Source organism: Littorina saxatilis, linkage group LG11, assembly GCF_037325665.1.
Source record: "Littorina saxatilis isolate snail1 linkage group LG11, US_GU_Lsax_2.0, whole genome shotgun sequence".
Taxonomy (NCBI): domain Eukaryota; kingdom Metazoa; phylum Mollusca; class Gastropoda; order Littorinimorpha; family Littorinidae; genus Littorina; species Littorina saxatilis.
The window spans coordinates 1,081,552-1,099,803 of record NC_090255.1 but is presented as its reverse complement, the minus strand read 5'-3'; the positions used below and the strand labels follow the sequence as shown (position 1 = coordinate 1,099,803).

At 42.4% G+C, this 18,252-nt stretch overlaps 1 long non-coding RNA gene across 1 annotated transcript in view; it reads right to left on the bottom strand.

Annotated features, from left to right (window-relative positions):
• Positions 1–18,252, bottom strand: part of LOC138979374 (uncharacterized) — a 216,829-nt gene that overhangs the window by 38,858 nt on the left and 159,719 nt on the right. The window lies entirely within an intron of this gene.

The following is an 18,252-nucleotide window of genomic DNA, read 5'->3' as shown; positions in this document are numbered from 1 at the left end:
TGTGTGTGTGTGTGTGTGTGTGTGTGTGTGTGTGTGTGTGTGTGTGTGTGTGTGTGTGTGTGTGTGTGTGTGTGTGTGTCTGTCTGTCTGTTTGTCTGTCTGTCTGTCTGTCTGTCTGTCTGTATGTGTAGAGCGATTCAGAGAAAACACTAGACCGATCTTCATGAAAATTTACACGAGAATTTCTGCAATGATTTCCCCAGCTAAACACTTTTTTATATATATACATATATATATAAATATCTTTAATGAAGTACGTCATATCCGTGTTTTTGTGAAAGTTGAGGCGGCACTGTCAGGCCTTTTTTTTCTCGAGCAAATTGTTTGAAATTGTGGTCAGGCAATCTGCGACAAACCCCGGACTATTGGATTGCATTTTAGCTAATTAAGTAATAGCTAGGTTTGGTCATTAAAATGTCAACATTCTAATTAAAAGTAACATTTTAGTACTCGATCAAAAAATGATGTCATCTTGTTCTTTATTATTTCCTGATTCCATAAACATATAGATATGTTATGTGTGGGATAAAAACAAGGTCAGAAAGTTGAAAAGAATAGGGAACAGCACTCGTTCGTGTGAATGACTCGCACAGGCACTACAATCGTGTCGAGAATTCATCAAAACGATACATACATTGCTGTCGCCATGCTCGGGTAATGCTAGTTATGCAACAATACCACTCGCTTATCATCGACACATACGGCTGATTTTGTGATGAAAAAATCAACGGAACATACATGAAAAAGAAGACTAACATTTTAAGCTATGACAAAAAATTCAAGTCGATTAATTTTGGATGTTACCAGTGTCGCCACCTTTCGGGGATAAATACGGACGCAAACTTTACCGGGATAATGTAAACACATTATGTATGTATAGACTTGCATCTAGGTTTTTAAGTTTCACAAGTGAGTGTATTTCAACACCTCTTAAACACTCAACACGTTATAGACTTGCATCTAGGTTTTTAAGTTTCACAAGTGAATGTATTTCAGCACCTCTTACACACTCAACACGCTATAGACTTGCATCTAGGTTTTTAAGTTTCACAAGTGAGTGTATTTCAACACCTCTTACACACTCAAAACGTTATAGACTTGCATCTAGGTTTTCAAGTTTCACAAGTGAGTGTATTTCAACACCTCTTACACACTCAACACGCTATAGACTTGCATCTAGGTTTTTAAGTTTCACAAGTGAGTGTATGTCAACACCTCTTACACACTCAAAACGTTATAGACTTGCATCTAGGTTTTTAAGTTTCACAAGTAAGTGTATGTCAACACCTCTTACATACTCAAAACGTTATAGACTTGCATCTAGGTTTTTAAGTTTCACAAGTAAGTGTATTCACTTGCATCTAGGTTTTTAAGTTTCACAAGTGAGTGTATTTCAACACCTCTTACACACTCAACGCGTTATAGACTTGCATCTAGGTTTTTAAGTTTCACAAGTAAGTGTATTTCAACACCTCTTACACACTCAACGCGTTATAGACTTGCATCTAGGTTATAAAGTTTCACAAGTAAGTGTATTTCAACACCTCTTACACACTCAACACGCAAGCATGCTGTAAATTCACGGAGACGGCTTTATCGGAGAAACATAGACGCGTTCTTTTGAATGACACATACGTACGTTACCTGGGGTTTACAAGAAAGTTTTCCAGAAACTGAGCAATGTATACAAAAAGCAGGATGCGCATGTACCTACAGAATGTTATAAATGTACGATCAGTCTGGTTTAACGCATGCTTTGAGCCTGACAGCATCACTTCAGTCTTGGAATCGTTCAACTTCAGTTTGTTATCAACCATCCAATCCTTCACTGACTCAATGCACAGTTCGTTTTTTTCAAGTACTGTTGGGAGATGACTGGGGGGAGATGACTGGAGGGAGATGACTGGGGGGAGATGACTGGGGGGAGATGACTGGGGGGAGCGGGATCTTCAATCTTAGTATGGTCAGCATACTAGTGCTACACACCTATGCGTAGAGATAATGTCGGAGAGTTCTTGGGTGTACAGCATAAACACGAATGAGCCTAAAACAGAGCCCTGTGTGACTCCACAGGGGCGGATCAGTTGCTTTGTAAGGGGGGGGGGGGGGGGTGCATTTTGAATCGAAAGTGAATGTGATGGGCGCGAAGTGCCCGAATTTGCTATGGGGGTCCGGGGGCATGCACCCCCGGAAAAAATGTTGGCCCAAAAAAGCAAAATGGTGCCATCTGGTGCCATTTTAAATTAGAAATGGTCATAGAATCCGCTTTCCTAATTATTTTTGTTGTTGTTGCTGGAGGGGGGTGCACCTGCACCCTGTGCACCCCCCCCCTCGTCCGCCCCTGCTCCATACTTGAGACAAACACTCGATGAATTGTGTTGTCCAATCTGTATCCTTTGACAGGGGTCAGGGAGGTAGGACGTGAACTAGTCAAGAGCTTTGTCGGAGATGCCGAATGTACACCGCAGCCTCTACATGAGGACGTCATGGTCGATAGTGTCAAATGTACACCGCAGCCTCTACATGAGGACGTCATGGTCGATAGTGTCAAATGTACACCGCAGCCTCTACATGAGGACGTCATGGTCGATAGTGTCAAATGTACACCGCAGCCTCTACATGAGGACGTCATAGTCGATAGTGTCAAATGTACACCGCAGCCTCAACATGAGGACGTCATGGTCGATAGTGTCAAATGTACACCGCAGCCTCTACATGAGAACGTCATGGTCGATAGTGTCAAATGTACACCGCAGCCTCAACATGAGGACGTCATGGTCGATAGTGTCAAATGTACACCGCAGCCTCTACATGAGAACGTCATGGTCGATAGTGTCAAATGTACACCGCAGCCTCTATATGAGAACGTCATGGTCGATAGTGTCAAATGTACACTGCAGCCTCTACATGAGGACGTCATGGTCGATAGTGTCAAATGTACACCGCAGCCTCTACATGAGGACGTCATGGTCGATAGTGTCAAATGTACACCGCAGCCTCTACATGAGGACGTCATGGTCGATAGTGTCAAATGTACACCGCAGCCTCTACATGAGGACGTCATGGTCGATAGTGTCAAATGTACACCGCAGCCTCTACATGAGGACGTCATGGTCGATAGTGTCAAATGTACACCGCAGCCTCTACATGAGGACGTCATGGTCGATAGTGTCAAATGTACACCGCAGCCTCTACATGAGGACGTCATGGTCGATAGTGTCAAATGTACACCGCAGCCTCTACATGAGGACGTCATGGTCGATAGTGTCAAATGTACACCGCAGCCTCTACATGAGGACGTCATGGTCGATAGTGTCAAATGTACACCGCAGCCTCTACATGAGGACGTCATGGTCGATAGTGTCAAATGTACACCGCAGCCTCTACATGAGGACGTCATGGTCGATAGTGTCAAATGTACACCGCAGCCTCTACATGAGAACGTCATGGTCGATAGTGTCAAATGTACACCGCAGCCTCTACATGAGGACGTCATGGTCGATAGTGTCAAATGTACACCGCAGCCTCTACATGAGGACGTCATGGTCGATAGTGTCAAATGTACACCGCAGCCTCTACATGAGGACGTCATGGTCGATAGTGTCAAATGTACACCGCAGCCTCTACATGAGGACGTCATGGTCGATAGTGTCAAATGTACACCGCAGCCTCTACATGAGAACGTCATGGTCGATAGTGTCAAATGTACACCGCAGCCTCTACATGAGGACGTCATGGTCGATAGTGTCAAATGTACACCGCAGCCTCTACATGAGAACGTCATGGTCGATAGTGTCAAATGTACACCGCAGCCTCTACATGAGGACGTCATGGTCGATAGTGTCAAATGTACACCGCAGCCTCTACATGAGGACGTCATGGTCGATAGTGTCAAATGTACACCGCAGCCTCTACATGAGGACGTCATGGTCGATAGTGTCAAATGTACACCGCAGCCTCTACATGAGGACGTCATGGTCGATAGTGTCAAATGTACACCGCAGCCTCTACATGAGGACGTCATGGTCGATAGTGTCAAATGTACACCGCAGCCTCTACATGAGGACGTCATGGTCGATAGTGTCAAATGTACACCGCAGCCTCTACATGAGGACGTCATGGTCGATAGTGTCAAATGTACACCGCAGCCTCTACATGAGGACGTCATGGTCGATAGTGTCAAATGTACACCGCAGCCTCTACATGAGGACGTCATGGTCGATAGTGTCAAATGTACACCGCAGCCTCAACATGAGGACGTCATGGTCGATAGTGTCAAATGTACACCGCAGCCTCTACATGAGGACGTCATGGTCGATAGTGTCAAATGTACACCGCAGCCTCTACATGAGGACGTCATGGTCGATAGTGTCAAATGTACACCGCAGCCTCTACATGAGGACGTCATGGTCGATAGTGTCAAATGTACACCGCAGCCTCTACATGAGGACGTCATGGTCGATAGTGTCAAATGTACACCGCAGCCTCTACATGAGGACGTCATGGTCGATAGTGTCAAATGTACACCGCAGCCTCTACATGAGGACGTCATGGTCGATAGTGTCAAATGTACACCGCAGCCTCTACATGAGGACGTCATGGTCGATAGTGTCAAATGTACACCGCAGCCTCTACATGAGGACGTCATGGTCGATAGTGTCAAATGTACACCGCAGCCTCTACATGAGGACGTCATGGTCGATAGTGTCAAATGTACACCGCAGCCTCTACATGAGGACGTCATGGTCGATAGTGTCAAATGTACACCGCAGCCTCTACATGAGGACGTCATGGTCGATAGTGTCAAATGTACACCGCAGCCTCTACATGAGGACGTCATGGTCGATAGTGTCAAATGTACACCGCAGCCTCTACATGAGGACGTCATGGTCGATAGTGTCAAATGTACACCGCAGCCTCTACATGAGGACGTCATGGTCGATAGTGTCAAATGTACACCGCAGCCTCTACATGAGGACGTCATGGTCGATAGTGTCAAATGTACACTGCAGCCTCTACATGAGGACGTCATGGTCGATAGTGTCAAATGTACACCGCAGCCTCTACATGAGGACGTCATGGTCGATAGTGTCAAATGTACACCGCAGCCTCTACATGAGGACGTCATGGTCGATAGTGTCAAATGTACACCGCAGCCTCTACATGAGGACGTCATGGTCGATAGTGTCAAATGTACACCGCAGCCTCTACATGAGGACGTCATGGTCGATAGTGTCAAATGTACACCGCAGCCTCTACATGAGGACGTCATGGTCGATAGTGTCAAATGTACACCGCAGCCTCTACATGAGGACGTCATGGTCGATAGTGTCAAATGTACACCGCAGCCTCTACATGAGGACGTCATGGTCGATAGTGTCAAATGTACACCGCAGCCTCTACATGAGGACGTCATGGTCGATAGTGTCAAATGTACACCGCAGCCTCTACATGAGGACGTCATGGTCGATAGTGTCAAATGTACACCGCAGCCTCTACATGAGGACGTCATGGTCGATAGTGTCAAATGTACACCGCAGCCTCTACATGAGGACGTCATGGTCGATAGTGTCAAATGTACACCGCAGCCTCTACATGAGGACGTCATGGTCGATAGTGTCAAATGTACACCGCAGCCTCTACATGAGGACGTCATGGTCGATAGTGTCAAATGTACACCGCAGCCTCTACATGAGGACGTCATGGTCGATAGTGTCAAATGTACACCGCAGCCTCTACATGAGGACGTCATGGTCGATAGTGTCAAATGTACACCGCAGCCTCTACATGAGGACGTCATGGTCGATAGTGTCAAATGTACACCGCAGCCTCTACATGAGGACGTCATGGTCGATAGTGTCAAATGTACACCGCAGCCTCTACATGAGGACGTCATGGTCGATAGTGTCAAATGTACACCGCAGCCTCTACATGAGGACGTCATGGTCGATAGTGTCAAATGTACACCGCAGCCTCTACATGAGGACGTCATGGTCGATAGTGTCAAATGTACACCGCAGCCTCTACATGAGGACGTCATGGTCGATAGTGTCAAATGTACACCGCAGCCTCTACATGAGGACGTCATGGTCGATAGTGTCAAATGTACACCGCAGCCTCTACATGAGGACGTCATGGTCGATAGTGTCAAATGTACACCGCAGCCTCTACATGAGGACGTCATGGTCGATAGTGTCAAATGTACACCGCAGCCTCTACATGAGGACGTCATGGTCGATAGTGTCAAATGTACACCGCAGCCTCTACATGAGGACGTCATGGTCGATAGTGTCAAATGTACACCGCAGCCTCTACATGAGGACGTCATGGTCGATAGTGTCAAATGTACACCGCAGCCTCTACATGAGGACGTCATGGTCGATAGTGTCAAATGTACACCGCAGCCTCTACATGAGGACGTCATGGTCGATAGTGTCAAATGTACACCGCAGCCTCTACATGAGGACGTCATGGTCGATAGTGTCAAATGTACACCGCAGCCTCTACATGAGGACGTCATGGTCGATAGTGTCAAATGTACACCGCAGCCTCTACATGAGGACGTCATGGTCGATAGTGTCAAATGTACACCGCAGCCTCTACATGAGGACGTCATGGTCGATAGTGTCAAATGTACACCGCAGCCTCTACATGAGGACGTCATGGTCGATAGTGTCAAATGTACACCGCAGCCTCTACATGAGAACGTCATGGTCGATAGTGTCAAATGTACACCGCAGCCTCTACATGAGGACGTCATGGTCGATAGTGTCAAATGTACACCGCAGCCTCTACATGAGGACGTCATGGTCGATAGTGTCAAATGTACACCGCAGCCTCTACATGAGGACGTCATGGTCGATAGTGTCAAATGTACACCGCAGCCTCTACATGAGAACGTCATGGTCGATAGTGTCAAATGTACACCGCAGCCTCTACATGAGGACGTCATGGTCGATAGTGTCAAATGTACACCGCAGCCTCTACATGAGGACGTCATGGTCGATAGTGTCAAATGTACACCGCAGCCTCTACATGAGGACGTCATGGTCGATAGTGTCAAATGTACACCGCAGCCTCTACATGAGGACGTCATGGTCGATAGTGTCAAATGTACACCGCAGCCTCTACATGAGGACGTCATGGTCGATAGTGTCAAATGTACACCGCAGCCTCTACATGAGGACGTCATGGTCGATAGTGTCAAATGCAGCAGACAGGTCCCACAGGGCGAGGACTTGGTTTAAACAAGATTTTATCAAGGAAATACAGGGTGGCATGTATGTGCGATATAAAGTGTGGTTATAAATATGAACATCTAGATAGGAATTGTTATTTCACGTTATGTCAAGGCAAATGCAAAACAGACAAGATACAATTTTTACAACAACAAAAACAAACAAGTCGCGTAAGGCGAAAATACAATATTTAGTCAAGTAGCTGTCGAACTCACAGAATGAAACTGAACGCAATGCCATTTTTCAGCAAGACCGTGTACTCGTAGCATCGTCAGTCCACCGCTCATGGCAAAGGCAGTGAAATTGACAAGAAGAGCGGGGTAGTAGTTGCGCTAAGAAGGATAGCACGCTTTTCTGTACCTCTCTTTGTTTTAACTTTCTGAGCGTGATTTTAATCCAAACATATCATATCTATATGTTTTTGGAATCAGGAACCGACAAGGAATAAGATGAAAGTGTTTTTAAATTGATTTGGACAATTTAATTTTGATAATAATTTTTATATATTTAATTTTCAGAGCTTGTTTTTAATCCGAATATAACATATTTATATGTTTTTGGAATCAGCAAATGATGGAGAATAAGATAAACGTAAATTTGGATCGTTTTATAAATTTTTATTTTTTTTTACAATTTTCCGATTTTAATGACCAAAGTCATTAATTATTTTTAAGCCACCAAGCTGAAATGCAATACCGAAGTCCGGGCTTCGTCGAAGATTACTGGACCAAAATTTAAACCAATTTGGTTGAAAAATGAGGGCATGACAGTGCCGCCTCAACTTTCACGAAAAGCCGGATATGACGTCATCAAAGATATTTATCAAAAAAAATGAAAAAAACGTTCGGGGATTTCATACCCAGGAACTCTCATGTCAAATTTCATAAAGATTGGTCCAGTAGTTTAGTCTGAATCGCTCTACACACACACACACGCACATAGAAACACACACACACACTCTCACACACACGCACACACCGATACACAAACACATACACGCACATACACGCACAAACACACACACACACACACACACACACACACACACACACACACACACACACACAGAGACGATGACTGTCACAGACTTGCCAATTTAAATGTTTATGCAGCAGTAATAACTTCATCCAAAATGTTGTCCAAACTAATTAAGCTGCTATTAGTCATGTGATTAATACACAGAAAAACCTTTAAGAAAGATTCATTCAAAACTTGACCTTAAAGGCACAGTAAGCCTCCCGTAAACCATCACAGAGCTCCCCGAGCGTCTACATACAGTACATCACAGATACTAGTAGGGAGATTTAAAAAACGAAACGTCGGGACGTTTCGTTTTGAAGTTGTGGTAAACGTCATCATTTCGGGGGTCTCTCGCTGGAAAGGTGAAGGTCAACTGAAACGGAACGTGGAACGTCAAAACGCAGTCACGTTTTCCACCCCCAAAAAACGAACAATATTTCGTCAACTTTTGTGAGTATTTTTGCACACTAACAGTTTTATTTGTTGGCCATTTTATGCATTGCTAGATTCATCAACCCTTTCACAGTCTTTCAGCGCTGAGAATGTGTTCATTGGAGGTAGACAACTGTTGTGAACTGAAATATTTTGAAGGGTGCTGATCCTGGTACATTTATCCAACTTCATGGTGAGAAAGCAAATGGCGAAGCAGAAGTAGGTCATCGCATCGAATTTTTATTCTGGCTTCGTATGTGATTTTGTATAAACAAAGTCTGTTTGGACTGAAAATAATCAAAGTATGCCCGATTCTGGACCACCTCCTAGGGTTTTTTTTCCATTCTGATCGAGGACAGACGTAATAATTTCACTTGAAGATTTATCGCCCTTCTTTCATTCCGAAACGAAACGTGAATACATCTAAATCTTGTCTGCGGCCTATGCCGTCTCGTTTCACGTTACCTTTCGCGGGGTGACTCATTCACCAAACGAAACGAGCTGCAAAACGAAACGTGCTGTCTTTTAAATCTCCCTACTTTTACACACAGTACAAACACCCTTCCATTTGAACGCTCACCAAACGGGAACATCCTAGGTGGCCTACGTAAAGAGCGAGCAATTTTTAAAGAATTAATTTTGCAGATTGTCTCGAACACTTTTTGGACCCATCCTGAACTCAGGTCAAAAATGAGTTACTTCCCTTCGGGTCTCATTTTATCGATGTAAACTGGCGATAGCCGTGGATCGATGACTATCAGAATGTTTTTGGACCGTGGTGCGTTTTTGCGCTGGACCTATTTTTTAAAATCTAAATAATAAATTCACAGCTTGTTACACAAACATTCTTTAATCATAACAGATTTTTTTTTTCATCAAGACAAGATCAGTACAATTCGAAGTTGTGAAAGTTTGAAAACAGAAAAGCCCGGAAGCAGGGTCACGCAAGGGTCGTAGCAGACGACGGATTATGTATATGGCAGTTCCTCTCAACAGTCAAAAACCATCGCTGGGAGTTCTTGTGAACCACAGCCGTTTGTTTCGTGCAAAAAAAAACGTGCTATTGTAGATAAGCTCACATCGAGTCGCATTCAAATGACTAACTGACGACTACATTGTAAAAAAGGGAAACTGGATCACACGGGTTCACGATGGCTCAGGGGTAAGATAAACCACGCAAAAATAAATTCTTTGAAAATTGTTCGCTCTTTACGGAGGGCACCTAGGATGTTCTCAATCGGTGAGTGTTTGAATGAAAGGGTGTTTGTACTGACCGTATCTGTGATGGTTTACGGGAGGCTTACTGTGCCTTTAAATACCAAAATAAAATAAAAAAGTCTAGGAACAAAAGTCTATAGTCTGACCCTGTTCCTAGACTTTGTTCTTTTTTAGTATAACGTTATTTGCTGTATGTCCTCTTCTTGGCTGATTTCTTCTTTTCCTTTCTCTGTCTGTCGCCTCTCCTTGTTTTAAGTGTAACTGACGAAGACTATTTGTCGAAACCGGTCTGTTTTTATTGTTGGTCAAGTGTTTCTCGTACTGGTCAGTACATTTTAATTGTTCGTCAAGTGTTTCTGGTACTGGTGAGTACACTTTAATTGTTCGTCAAGTGTTTCTCGTACTGGTCAGTACACTTTAATTGTTCGTCAAGTGTTTCTGGTACTGGTGAGTACACTTTAATTGTTCGTCAAGTGTTTCTGGTACTGGTCAGTACACTTTAATTGTTCGTCAAGTGTTTCTCGTACTGGTCAGTACACTTTAATTGTTCGTCAAGTGTTTCTGGTACTGGTGAGTACACTTTAATTGTTCGTCAAGTGTTTCTCGTACTGGTGAGTACACTTTAATTGTTCGTCAAGTGTTTCTGGTACTGGTGAGTACACTTTAATTGTTCGTCAAGTGTTTCTGGTACTGGTCAGTACACTTTAATTGTTCGTCAAGTGTTTCTGGTACTGGTGAGTACACTTTAATTGTTCGTCAAGTGTTTCTGGTACTGGTGAGTACACTTTAATTGTTCGTCAAGTGTTTCTGGTACTGGTGAGTACACTTTAATTGTTCGTCAAGTGTTTCTCGTACTGGTGAGTACACTTTAATTGTTCGTCAAGTGTTTTTCGTACTGGTGAGTACACTTTAATTGTTCGTCAAGTGTTTCTCGTACTGGTGAGTACACTTTAATTGTTCGTCAAGTGTTTCTCGTACTGGTGAGTACACTTTAATTGTTCGTCAAGTGTTTCTCGTACTGGTGAGTACACTTTAATTGTTCGTCAATTGTTTCTGGTACTGGTCAGTACACTTTAATTGTTCGTCAAGTGTTTCTGGTACTGGTGAGTACACTTTAATTGTTCGTCAAGTGTTTCTCGTACTGGTCAGTACACTTAAATTGTTCGTCAATTGTTTCTGGTACTGATCAGTACACTTTAATTGTTCGTCAAGTGTTTCTGGTACTGGTGAGTACACTTTAATTGTTCGTCAAGTGTTTCTGGTACTGGTCAGTACACTTTAATTGTTCGTCAAGTGTTTCTCGTATTGGTCAGTACACTTTAATTGTTCGTCAAGTGTTTCTGATACTGGTGAGTACACTTTAATTGTTCGTCAAGTGTTTCTCGTACTGGTGAGTACACTTTAATTGTTCGTCAAGTGTTTCTCGTACTGGTGAGTACACTTTTATTGTTGGTCAAGTGTTTCTCGTACTGGTGAGTACACTTTAATTGTTCGTCAAGTGTTTCTCGTACTGGTGAGTACACTTTAATTGTTCGTCAAGTGTTTCTCGTACTGGTGAGTACACTTAAATTGTTCGTCAAGTGTTTCTCGTATTGGTCAGTACACTTTAATTGTTCGTCAAGTGTTTTTCGTACTGGTGAGTACACTTTAATTGTTCGTCAAGTGTTTCTCGTACCGGTGAGTACACTTTAATTGAGCGTCAAGTGTTTCTCGTACTGGTGAGTACACTTTAATTGTTCGTCAAGTGTTTCTCGTACTGGTGAGTACACTTTTATTGTTGGTCAAGTGTTTCTCGTACTGGTGAGTACACTTTAATTGTTCGTCAAGTGTTTCTGGTACTGGTGAGTACACTTTAATTGTTCGTCAAGTGTTTCTGGTACTGGTGAGTACACTTAAATTGTTCGTCAAGTGTTTCTCGTACTGGTGAGTACACTTAAATTGTTCGTCAAGTGTTTCTCGTACTGGTGAGTACACTTTAATTGTTCAAGTGTTTCTCGTACTGGTGAGTACACTTTAATTGCCATTTTGTTCTTAAATGGACTTTTTGGAAGGTGCACTAGGGGAAGTTTCTTGGCTCAGATTGTTCCAGATTGCTCCATTTTCCTGGTTATTATCAACATATTCCGGAGAGGGGGGGGATTCATGCCCCCTGGCTCCCCAAGGAGGTTTCAACGCTTCGCGTCATCGAATTGACCATAAAAGAAATTTGGACCCCCCCCCCCTTTTGAATGATGTGATCTGCCCCTGGTGTGTTTGTCAGTGTGTATATGAGTGTGCATACTTATGTAAGAATAAGTTTTGAGAAGTGTTTAAACTTGTGATCTGGTTGATTTGCAGAGGCACTTGGCCAGTGCTTTAGTAGCGATAAGTAAGACAGCCTTCTTAGGGATCGTTTATCGTGCAGATACCAGTATCGACAGGCCAATGTGTGGCTTCGAGCTGCAACCACAAGTTTCGCAAAATAATTCTGATTTCTCGTTACATCGGTTGTCCGGTGATGCTTTGAAATAAAAGCTCGATCGTTTCCTCTTTCGGTCGTACACATTTTGGTCTGTTAACCCTGTTTACAATCTTAACATTATGAGAAAAGCGAATCCTTCATGTTCGTATTGGTATTTTGTTGTTGATGTTACTTTTTGTAGAACCTCTTTGTGTCTCTCTCTCTCTCTCTCTCAGTAAGGTTTGGAGTTCCACAAGGTTCTATTCTTGGTCCTTTACTATTTTCTATCTAAATTAATGACCTACCATTATTTGTTAAATGTATGTGTGAACTATTTGCAGATGATACTACAATTCATTCTAGTCACAAAGATCTAAGTGAGCTAGCAAGAGTCCTCCAAGAAAACATTGATCGATTGCTGGAATGGTCAGAACTAAACCATATGTCACTGAACCCAAATAAAACTAAATGCATGCTTCTAACCACTAGACAAAAACGACAAAATCTATCATCAAAATTTCCTAAACTACAAATACAAAATCAAGATGTAACTGAAGTTGATAACCATAAGGTTTTGGGAATAACCATTGATAATAATCTGTCTTGGTCAAAACATTTAGATACACTTTGTAAAAATACTTCTAAAAAAATATATCAGTTATCAAAAATTAAACACTTTCTAGATCTACGCACACGGAAACTGTTTTTTCAGGCATATATTCAATCAACTATTGATTATGCGTCCACAGTGTTGGACTCTGCAAGTGCAAACACTTTGAAACACTTGTGCTCTTTACATAGACGAGCTGTAAAATTAGTTCTTTTAAAAAATGCATCTCTCTCTATGTCTGATTATAAAAAATTAAAGATTCTTCCTATCAAATCACGATTCATCTATAACAAAGGTGCAATGATGCATAGAATTATGTCAGGGAATGCACCTACATTCATTGCCTCAAATTTTAAACTGAATAATTCAATAAAACTAAACAAATTAATTACCTCAACCCCTAGAATTGACCTTTACAAATCAAGTCTTTCTTATTCTGGCGCATTATTGTGGAACTCCATTCCTGATTTAATTAAAATGCAATTCAGTGAAACTTCCTTCAAAGAAATGTATATGCTGTTTCTCTTGGAAACAAGTAAATAATTATGTGATAATAATACATCATTGCTTGATATTCATAATGCATTTTGAATGTCTTTTTAACTGTTTGACATGTTAATTATATACATTGTATTGTAATTAACTTAACTTCTATTTCTTCTTGTTATTAATCGAGTTACCCTCAATGGGCGAGGGCCGGACGAAAGAAAGCATGTATATTTTTCTTATTCTGTTAGAAGAAGAAGAAGAAGAAGAACATTTATATAGCGCTAAATCAAAAACTTTCGTTAAAAAGGCTTGCTCTAAGCGCTTGACATCTAAACTAAAACGTCATTCACACTCTTTGCAATGATGTACAAGAACTTCATGTCACACTCTTTCATTCAGTATAGCACCATTCACACAGTTGTTACCCTCGATAAATAAATAAAGTTCAAAGTTCAAAGTTCTCTCTCTCTCTCTCTCTCTCTCTCTCTCTCTCTCTCTCTCTCTCTCTCTCTCTCTCTCTCTCTCTCTCTTCATGTATCTTTCCAACACTCCTTCTTTCTCAAACTCATACAAACACACACGTACGCACACATTAACACAAACTCAATTTTTGTATCTCTCTCTCACTTCTACACACACACACACACACACACACACACACACACACACACACACACACACACACACACTCACACAAAGACAAATTCTCACACACACACACACACACGCACACACACACACACACACACACTCTCTCTCTCTCTCACACACACACACACACACACGCACACTAACACTAACCCACACCCACTCTAACACTAACACAGATCCACAGTCACACACGCACGCACTAACTAACACATACACACACACAAACAGACATTTACACATAAGTCCATTTACAAAGATGGTCAGTCATAACGATGACAGACCTGACTTTTGTCTGCTTTGGTAAATATCACGTTTGTTTGTCGTCTCTGCTTATTCACATTTACAAATATTGCTATTATGAGTTATTTCTAATATGCTGAATGTTGGCAAATGATTACAGATATGTCGAGAAAAAATATATTAAGCATGGGCCTTTAAGCCGAATGCTGATATCGTTTGCGAATTAAATGAGATTTTACTGACAGTTGATAAGGTGAACAAAGTCATTCAAGGCCTTGTTAAACGAAAAGCTACCAATCCTTGTTTTATCCACAAGATATTTTTGATAGCTGTGTTTGTCGTTATAGTATTAGTAGAACCTCGGAAGCAGCTGTTTAACGGGAGCCTCAGGGCTTGTATTTATCCCAGCTTGTGGACGTCTCATCTAACACCTGTTAACAAAGACTAACCAGCTAAATGTTGAAATTATCATCCATTAATATCCTTGTTAATCTGTGTCGGGAAGGTCACGGAGCGGTCTTTTTTCCCCCTCTGCTTCTTTCTGTCTGTAAACTTGTAGGGCTAGTTATTTTTAAGTAACATACCCAACAACCAAAATCACTTACCCAACAACGGGCCTGGATCCTCGATAGCTCATGGGTAAAGAATGTACACATTGGGGATCTACTTTTTGCGGCTCAAAAGTTCAGAACACTCTAATGTACAAAATATACATTTCTGGAGCAAATAATACAACCATACCGCATTTAAACCACCAACTATACAGGCTTGAATTCATGAATCTCAGTATACAACGCACATACTCAATAATGGAATCAGTACAAGTTTAAAGCCCGTCCTTGAGACCAGAGCCGACTTTGCGAAGCTTCTTGAAGTCTTCAGAGTTTAAGAAAAAATATATTAAGCATGGGCCTTTGAGCCGAATGCTGATATCGTTTGCGAATTAAATGAGATTTTACTGACAGTTGATAAGGTGAACAAAGTCATTCAAGGCCTTGTTAAACGAAAAGCTACCAATCCTTGTTTTATCCACAAGATATTTGTGATAGCTGTGTTTGTCGTTACAGTATTAGTAGAACCTCTGAAGCAGCTGTTTAACGGGAGCCGCAGGGCTTGTATTTATCCCAGCTTGTGGGCGACTCATCTAACACCTTTTAACGAAGACTAACCTGCTAAATGTTAAAATAATTATCCAACAAAAACCTTGTTAATCTGTGTCTGGAAGGTTACGGAGCGGTTTGTCCACATCCAAGTTTGCAGGTGTGGATGTCTTTATTATTATTTTTTTTATATACAACGGAATAGCATAACACCTGCGTAGTCAGGATTTATTTGTGACCCTCCACCACGAAATGAGTCGCATGTCACCTCGCGCGGTTCTGTGCTAGGCTTAAGTCCGGGGAGTGTCTGGCAACAGTGTGATGGTCACCTTAGTCACAGGCTTATAACTCAAATAGTTTTTGCTCTTTTTTAAAACAGTTTTCACCACTGGATAGAGCATACAAAACTCTTTAGGAAAATGTACAAATATGAAAATCATGCAAAGGTGACATGCGACTCATTCCGTGGTGGAAGGTCACATTTCTGGTGACTCCCTTTGCCAGTGCCGCCTCAACTTTCACAAACAATTGGATATACGTCATCAAAGAAATGTATCCCAAAAAAGAAAGAAACAAGTGTTGACCTTAACGGGGTCAAGAAGCCGCCCTTGGTAATATGGGGGTGGGACACGGAGACAGACAGACAGACAGAGGGAGGGAGACTTTTTTTTTAAATGAATAAATTATTAAAAAATATAAAAAATAAAAGTAAATAAATAAATTTTAGAAAAAATTAATTAAAAAGAAATGAATTAATAAATATTTAAAAACAAAATAACCGAGCTCTTTACACGTGGTGACACTTTGAACAGTAGGAACAGTTGGGACGGGTGAATTCAGGCTGCATGTTCAAAATTGTAGCCATTCCCTGCCCGTTCCAAATGAACGGTTATCGAACCTTATTACGTAGGCAACGGAACTCATGGATTGTTCATGGAACTGAACGCAATGGTAACGCAACGCTAGTGCTCTCATCACACACTGGGTTGTCATACCCGCATTCAACACATCCGTTCTAGCTTCCGTTCCCAGCTGCCTTGAAGACGGCTGCCACTATGGTCAGACGCTGCTCAAAGATGCCAACAACGGTCGTTTGCGCACGGATGTCTGGAATGGGGGTTTGGTTTGTTTGTTTGCTTAACGCCCAGCCGACCACGAAGGGCCATATCAGGGCGGTGCTGCTTTGACATTTAACGTACGCCACACACAAGACAGAAGTCGCAGCACAGGCTTCATGTCTCACCCAGTCACATTATTCTGACACCGGACCAACCAGTCCTAGCACTAACCCCATAATGCCAGACGCCAGGCGGAGATTGCCAATTTTAAAGTCTTAGGTATGACCCGGCCGGGGTTCAAACCCACGACCTCCCGATCACGGGGCGGACGCCTTACCACTAGGCCAACCGTGTCGGTCTGGAATGGGGGTAAAAGCAAGGCAACACGGTCAATATGCATAGTCAGCGATCACTACGGGCCAGCCAGTGTCAGAATAATGTGACGGGGTGAGACATGAAGCCTGTGCTGCGACTTCTGTCTTGTGTGTGGCGCACGTTATATGCCAGAGCAGCACCGCCCTGATATGGCCCTTCGTGGTCGGCTGGGCGTTAAGCAAACAAACAAACAAACAAACAAACTACGGGCCAGCCATCATTGTTGCAACGGATCGTGAACTCCGATCAATACAGTGTCCAAAGCAAAGGGTATCACATTAAAATGATTAAGCGCACACTGCATAACATACTCATCAAAGTTAAAGTTGTTGGTCGCGATGGCAGGTAAAAGCCGGTCAACCACGTGCTATTGCTTCGCCTCGCTTTGAAAAGCTTGACCCCATGTCAAGGGCGCTTGCTGTGTCACACCGCTTACAAAATTAAAATCCTGGCAGAAGTTTTCCGGAAACACGTCTACCCTTAGTCAATTTCATGCATTTATTGTTTAAACAGCCTTACTCCGCAACGCAATTTTTCCTTATTTTTGTAAGGACAATCACACCTTGTGTCTGGACTGCGGAGCCTGAATTACGCACACACGCACGGACACAAATACTTGAATACCAAACACACGCACGGACACAAATACTCGAATACCAAACACACACGCACGGACACAAATACTCGAATACCAAACACACACGCACAGACACAAATACTCGATTACCAAACACACATGCACGGACACAAATACTCGATTACCAAACACAAACAAAAAAACTCGATTACCAAACACACACGCACGGACACAAATACTCCATTACCAAACACAAGGACCCAAATAAGCGATTACCAAACACACACGGACACAAATACTCGATTACCAAACACAAACACAATCTCATATTTTCGCAAATGTTGACACCGCAGACACAACACTTAATACATTCTTGTCCATTTATGTATTGTAAGAATTCGCGCCAAAATGTTAAATTAGCTGTGCCACAGATTAATAAACAGTTAAACAAACAAATACCAAGTGTGTTATATAATGTTATTGTTTACCGATTAAAGCCATATGTACTCGATGACTATACACGCTAATTGCTTTACCAACAGCTGGAGACATGCTAAATTAAGTTCCCTGCAAAATATTGTGGTCTAGGACCCCTTCAATGTTGAGATATGTTAATTTTCATTTTGATCTGGATCGTCCTATTTATAGATTTGCCAACAGAGGTAGCGTTGACGCAAGGGAAATAACTCCGCGTCTTTGTTTACATCCAAAGTTTTTGAGACTCTAAAACAAGCTGTAATGCATGTATATGGTCCGCGCATGGCGACATATCGTCATTACATGGTCTTATGGTGCGTTTGACAT